Consider the following 7804-nt stretch of genomic DNA (forward strand, 5'->3'; position numbering starts at 1 on the left):
GTAACCTAGGCGTCACTCCAGGGCGTTGCTCCATCATATCTAATAGCTACGGCCTTAGAAGTCTGCGCCAGAAGCACAAAATACAATAAGAATGCAGCAGTTTTTCCATCGTATAGCCTGACTAATTGCAACCAGTGCGAAAGTAATGATCATATCGACATTTCGGGCACCCTAGACTTAACTCTGAGGCGCTGCTCCACCAGATCCAAGAGTTAGGGCCTTAGAAGTCAACGCCAGAAGCATAAACTACAAAATAAATACAACAGTCTTTCCATCGTATAAAACGAATAATTGCAACCTGTGTCATGGTTATGGACATATCTACGTTCCGGGCAACCTAGGCTTCACTGTAGGGCGTTGCTCCTCCAAATCGAATAGTTAGGGCCTTAGAAGTCAACGCCCGAATCATAAAATACAATATAAGTACAACAGTTTCTCCATCGTATAAAATGAATGATTGCGAACATTGTGAAAGTAATGGTCATTTCTACGTTCCGGGCAACCTACGCGTCACTCTAGGGCGTTGCTGCTCCACATCTGATAGCTACGCCCTTAGAAGTTAACGCCGGAAGCATAAACTACAATATAAATACAACAGCTTTGCCATGGTATAAAATGAATAATTGCAAACAGTGTGAAGGTAATGGTCGTTTCTACTTTTCGAGCAACCTAGGCTTCACTCTAGGGCGTTGCTCCACCACATCTAATAGCTACGGACTTAAAAGTCAACGCCAGAAGCATAAAACACGATATAAATACAACAGCTTTTCCATCGTATAAAACGAATTGTGATAACCAGTGTGAAAGTTATGGTCACTTCTACGTTCCAGTCAACCTAGGCTTCACTCTAGGACGTTGCTCCACCAGATCGAATAGTTAGGGCCTATGAAGTCAACGCCAGAAGCATAAAATACAATAAAGGTGCGACAGTTTTTCCATCGTGTAACAGGAATAATTGCAACCAGTGTGATTGTTATGGTCATTTCTACTTACCGGGCAACCTAGGCTTCACTCTAGGGCGTTGCTCCACCAGATCGAATAGTTAGGGCCTTAGAAGTCAGCGCCCGAAGCATAAAATGGAATATAAATAGAACAGTTTTTCCATTGTATAAAACGAATAACTGCAACCAGTCTGAAAGTACTGGTCATTTCTACGATCCGGGTAACCTAGGCTTCACTCTAGTGCGTTGCTCCACCAGATCGAATAGCTAGGGCCTTATAAGTCAACGCCCGATGCATAAAATACCAAAAAATAGAACAGTTTTTCCATGTGTAAAACGAATAATTGCTACCAGTGTGAAAGTTATGGTCATTTCTACGTTCCGGGCAACCTATGCGACACTCTAGGGCGCTGCTCCACCACATCTAATAGCTACGGCCTTAAAAGTCAACGCAAGAAGCATAAAACACGATATAAATACAACAGCTTTTCCATCGTATAAAACGAATAATGGTAACCAGTGCGAAAGTTATGGTCACTTCTACGTTCCAGTCAACCTAGGCTTCACTCTAGGACGTTGCTCCACCAGATCGAATAGTTAGGGCCTATGAAGTCAACGCCAGAAGCACAAAATACACTAAAGGTGCAACAGTTTTTCCATCGTATAACAGGAATAATTGCAACCAGTGTGAAGGTAATGGTACGTTCTACGTTCCGGGAAGCCTAGGCTTCACTCTAGGGCGGTGCTCCACCAGATCAAATAGTTAGGGCCTAAGAAGTCAACGCCCGAAGCATAAAATGCAAAAAAATAGAACAGTTGTTCCATTGTATAAAACGAATAACTGCAACCAGTGTGGAAGTACTGGTCATTTCTACGTTCCGGCAACCTAGGCTTCACCCTAGGGCGTTGTTCCACCAGATGGAATAGTTCGGGCCTAAGATGTCAACGCCAGAAGCATAAAATACGATACAAATACAACAGCTTTTCCATCGTAGAAAACGAATAATGGCAACCAGTGTGAAAGTTATGGTCATTTCTACGTTCCGAGCAACCTAGGCTTCACTCTAGGGCCTTGCTCCACCAGATCGAATAGTTAGGGCCTTAGATGTCAACGCCAGATGCATAAAATACAATAAAGGTGCAACAGTTTTTCCATCGTATAACACGAATAACTGCAACCAGTGTGAAAGTACTGGTCATTTCAAGGTTCCGGGTAACCTAGGTTTCACTCTAGGGCGTTGCTCCACCAGATAGAATAGCTAGGGACTTATAATTCGACGCCAGAAGAATAAAATACAATACAAGTACAACAGCTTTTCCATCGTATAAAATGTATACTTGCAAAAATTGTGAAAGTAATGGTCATTTCTACGTTCCGGGCAACCTATGCGACACTCAAGGGCGTTGCTCCACCACATCTAATAGCTACGGCCTTAAAAGTCAACGCCAGTAGCATAAAATACGATATAAATACAACAGCTTTTCCATCGTATAAAACGAATAATTGCAACCTGTGTCATGGTTATGGACATATCTACGTTCCGGGCAACCTAGGCTTCACTGTAGGGCGTTGCTCCTCCAAATCGAATAGTTAGGGCCTTAGAAGTCAACGCCCGAATCATAAAATACAATACAAGTACAACAGTTTCTCCATCGTATAAAATGAATGATTGCGAACATTGTGAAAGTAATGTTCATTTCTACGTTCCGGGCAACCTACGCGTCACTCTAGGGCGTTGCTGCTCCACATCTGATAGCTACGCCCTTAGAAGTTAACGCCGGAAGCATAAACTACAATATAAATACAACAGCTTTGCCATGGTATAAAATGAATAATTGCAAACAGTGTGAAGGTAATGGTCGTTTCTACTTTCCGAGCAACCTAGGCTTCACTCTAGGGCGTTGCTCCACCACATCTAATAGCTACGGCCTTAAAAGTCAACGCCAGAAGCATAAAACACGATATAAATACAACAGCTTTTCCATCGTATAAAACGAATTGTGATAACCAGTGTGAAAGTTATGGTCACTTCTACGTTCCAGTCAACCTAGGCTTCACTCTAGGACGTTGCTCCACCAGATCGAATAGTTAGGGCCTATGAAGTCAACGCCAGAAGCATAAAATACAATAAAGGTGCGACAGTTTTTCCATCGTGTAACAGGAATAATTGCAACCAGTGTGATTGTTATGGTCATTTCTACTTCCCGGGCAACCTAGGCTTCACTCTAGGGCGTTGCTCCACCAGATCGAATAGTTAGGGCCTTAGAAGTCAACGCCCGAAGCATAAAATGCAAAAAAATAGAACAGTTGTTCCATTGTATAAAACGAATAACTGCAACCAGTGTGAAAGTACTGGTCATTTCAACGTTCCGGGTAACCTAGGTTTCACTCTAGGGCGTTGCTCCACCAGATAGAATAGCTAGGGACTTATAATTCGACGCCAGAAGAATAAAATACAATACAAGTACAACAGTTTTTCCATCGTATAAAATGTATACTTGCAAAAATTGTGAAAGTAATGGTCATTTCTACGTTCCGGGCAACCTATGCGACACTCAAGGGCGTTGCTCCACCACATCTAATAGCTACGGCCTTAAAAGTCAACGCCAGTAGCAAAAAATACGATATAAATACAACAGCTTTTCCATCGTATAAAACGAATAGTGGTAACCAGTGTGAAAGTTATGGTCATTTCTACGTTCCAGTCAACATGGGCTTCACTCTAGGACGTTGCTCCACCAGATCGAATAGTTAGGGCCTTAGAAGTCAACGACAGAAGCATAAAATACAATAAAGATGCAACAGTTTTTCCGTCGTACAACAGGAGTAAATGCAAACAGTGTGAAAGTACTGGTCATTTCTACGTTCCGGGTAACCTAGGTTTCACTCTAGGGCGTTGCTCCACCAGATCGAATAGCGAGGGCCTTAGAAGTTAACGCCCGAAGCATAAAATACAAAAAAATAGAACAGTTTTTCCATGTGTAAAACGAATAATTGCTACCAGTGTGAAAGTTATGGTCATTTCTACGTTCCGGGCAACCTAGGCTTGACCCTAGGGCGTTGTTCCACCAGATGGAATAGTTAGGGCCTAAGAAGTCAACGCCAGAAGCAGCAAAATACAATAAAGATGCAACAGTTTTTCCATCGTATAACAGGAACAATTGCAACCAGTGTGAAGGTAATGGTATGTTCTACGTTCGGGGCAACCTATGCTCCACTCTAGGGCGGTGCTCTACCAGATTAAATAGTTAGGGCGTAAGAAGTCAACGCCAGAAGCATAAAATACAATATAAATACAACAGCTTTTCCATCGTACAAAATGAATAATAGCAAACGGTATGAAAGTAATTGTCATTTCTACGTTCCGGATAACCTAGGTTTCACTCTAGGGCGTTGCTCCACCAGATCAAATAGCTAGCGACTTAGAATTAAACGCCAGAAGCATAGGATACAATAAAAATTCAACAGTTTTTCCATCGTATAACAGGAATAATTGCAACCTGTGTGAATGTAATGGTCATTACTACGTTCCCGGAAACCTAGGTTTCACTCTAGGGCGTTGCTCCACCAGGTCGAGTAGTTAGGGCCTAAGAAGTCAACGCCAGAAGCATAAAATACGATATAAATGCAACAGCTTTTCCATCGTATAAAAGGAATAATTGCAAACAGTGTGAAAGTAATGGTCATTTCTACGTTCCGGGCAACCTAGGCTTCACTCTACGGCGTTGTTCCACCAGATCGAATAGTTAGGGCCTAAGAAGTCAACACCAGAAGAATAAAATACAAAATAAATACAACAGCCTTTACACCGTATAAAACGAATAATTGCAACCTGTGTGAAGGTTATGGTCATATCTACGTTCCGGGCAACCTAGGCTTCACTGTCGGGCGTTGCTCCACCAGATCGAAATGTTAGGGCCTAAGAAGTCTACGCCCGAATTATAAAATACGATATAAATACAACAGCATTTCCATCGTATTAAATGAATAATTGCAAACAGTGTGAAAGTAGTGGTCATTTCTACGTTCCGGGCAACCTAGGCTTCGCTGTATGGCGTTCTTCCACCACATCGAATAGCTACGGCCTCAGAAGTCCACGCCTGAAGCATAAAATACAATAAAAATACAACAGTCTTTTCATCGTATAACAGGAATAATTGCAACAAGCGTGAAAGCAAAGATCATTTCGGCGTTTCGGGCATCCTAGACTTACCTCTGAGGCATTGCTCCACCAGATCGAATATTTAGGGCCTTAGAAGTCAACGCCAGAAGCATAAAATACAATATAAATACAACAGTTTTTCCATCGTATAAAACGAATAATTGCAACCAGTATGCAACTTATGGTCATTTCTACATTCCGAGCACCCTAGGCTTCACTCTAGGGCGTTGATCCACCAGATCGAATAGTTAGGTCCTTAGAAGTCAACGCCAGAAGCATAAAATACGATATAAATACAACAGCTGTTCCATCGTATAAAAGGAATAATTGCAAACACTGTGAAAGTAATGGTCACTTCTACGTTCCGGGCAACCTAGGCTTCACTCTACGGCGTTGTTCCACCAGATCGAATAGTTAGGGCCTAAGAAGTCAACACCAGAAGAATAAAATACAATAAAAATACAACAGTCTTTCCATCCTATAACAGGTATAATTGCAAACAGTGTGAAAGTAATGGTCAATTCTAAGTTCGGGCAACCTAGGCTTCACTCTACGGCGTTGTTCCACCAGATCGAATAGTTAGGGCCTAAGAAGTCAACGCCAGAAGCATAAAATACAATATAAATACAACAGTTTTTCCATCGTATAAAACGAATAATTGCAACCAGTATGAAACTTATGGTCATTTCTGCTTTACGAGCAACCTAGGCTTCACCCTAGGGCGTTGCTCCAACAGATTGAATAGTTAGGGCCTTAGAAGTCAACGCCCGAAGCATAAAATACAAAATAAATAGAACGGTTTTTCCATTGTATAAAACGAATAATTGCTACGAGTGTAAAAGCTATGGTCATTTCTACGTTCCGGGCAACCTAGGCTTCATCCTAGGGTGTTGTTCCACCAGATCGAATAGTTAGGGCCTAAGAAGTGAACGCCAGAAGCATAAAATGCAATACAAATACAACAGTTTTTCCATCGTATAGCAGGAATAATTTGCAACCAGTGTGATAGTAGTGGTCATTTCCACGTTCCGGGCAACCCAGGTTTCACTCCAGGGCGTTGCTCCACCAGATCGGATAGTTACAGCCTAAGAAGTCAACGCCAGAAGCATAAAATACGATAAAGATGCAACAGTTTTTCTATGGTATAAAACGAATGATTGCAAACAGTGTGAAAGTAATGGTCATTTCTACGTTCCGGGCAACCTAGGCTTCACTCTACGGCGTTGTTCCACCAGATCGAATAGTTAGGGCCTTAGAAGTCAACGCCCGAAGCATAAAATACAAAATATATGGAACAGTTTTTCCATCGTATAAAACGAATAGGTGCTACCGGTGTGAAAGTTATGGTCATTTCTACGTTCCGGGCAACCTAGGTTTCACTCCAGGGCGTTGCTCCACCAGTTCGCATAGTTAGGTCGTAAGAAGTCAACGCAAGAAGCATAAAATACGATATAAATACAACAGCTTTTCCATCGCATAAAACGAATAATTGCAACCAGGGTGGAAGTTATGGTCATTTCTACGTTCCGGGCAACCTAGGCTTCACTCTATGGCGTTGCTCGATCAGATCGAATAGCTAGGGCCTTAGAAGTCAACGCACGAAACATAAAATACAAAATAAATACAACAGTTTTTCCATCGTATAAAACGAATAATTGCTACCAGTGTGAAAGTTATGGTCATTGCTAAGTTCCGCGCATCCTACCCTTCACCCTAGGGCGTTGCTCCGCCAGATCGAATAGTTACGGCCTTAGAAGTCAGCGCCAGAAGCATAAAATACAATAAAGATGCAACAGTTTTTCCATCGTCTAACAGGAATAACTGCAACCAGTGTGAATGTACTGGTCATTTCTACGTTCCGGGCAACCCAGGTTTCACTCCAGGGCGTTGCTCCACCAGGTCGAATAGTTACGGCCTAAGAAGTCAACGCCAGAAGCATAAAATACGATGAAGATGCAACAGTTTTTCCATCGTATAAAACGAATAATTGCAATCAGTGTGAAAGTAATGGTCATTTCTACGTTCCGAGCAACCTAGGCGTCACCTTAGGGCGTTGCTCCACCACATCTAATAGCTACGGCCTTAGAAGTCAACGCCAGAAGCATAAAATGCAATATAAATACAACGGCTTTCCCATCGTATAAAACGAATAATTGCAAACAGTGCGAAAGTAATGGTCATTTCTACGTTCCGGGGATCCTAGGCGTCACTCTAGGGCGTTGCTCCACCATATCTAGTAGCTAAGGCCTTAGAAGTCAACGCCAGAAGCACAAAATACAATAAAAATGCAACAGTTTTTCCATCGTACAGCATGACCCATTGCAACCAGAGCGAAAGTAATGATCATATCGACATTTCGTGCATCCTAGACTTAACTCTGAGGAGTTGCTCCACCAGATCGAAGAGCTAAGGCCTTAGAAGTCAACGCCAGAAGCATAAACTACAATATAAATACAACAGCTTTGCCATCGTATAAAATGAGTAATTGCGACCAGTTTGAAAGTGATGGTCATTTCTACATTCCGAGCAACCTAGGCTTCACTCTAGGGCGTTGACCCAACAGATTGAATAGTTAGGGCCTAGGAAGTGAACGCCAGCAGCATAAATTACAATATAAATACAACAGTTTTTCTAACATATAGAACGAATAATTGCCACCAGTATGAAAGTTATGGTCATTTCTACGTTACGGGCAACCTA

The sequence above is a fragment of the Calliopsis andreniformis genome, unplaced genomic scaffold (assembly GCF_051401765.1).
Source record: "Calliopsis andreniformis isolate RMS-2024a unplaced genomic scaffold, iyCalAndr_principal scaffold0004, whole genome shotgun sequence".
In the NCBI taxonomy this organism is placed as follows: Eukaryota; Metazoa; Arthropoda; class Insecta; order Hymenoptera; family Andrenidae; genus Calliopsis; species Calliopsis andreniformis.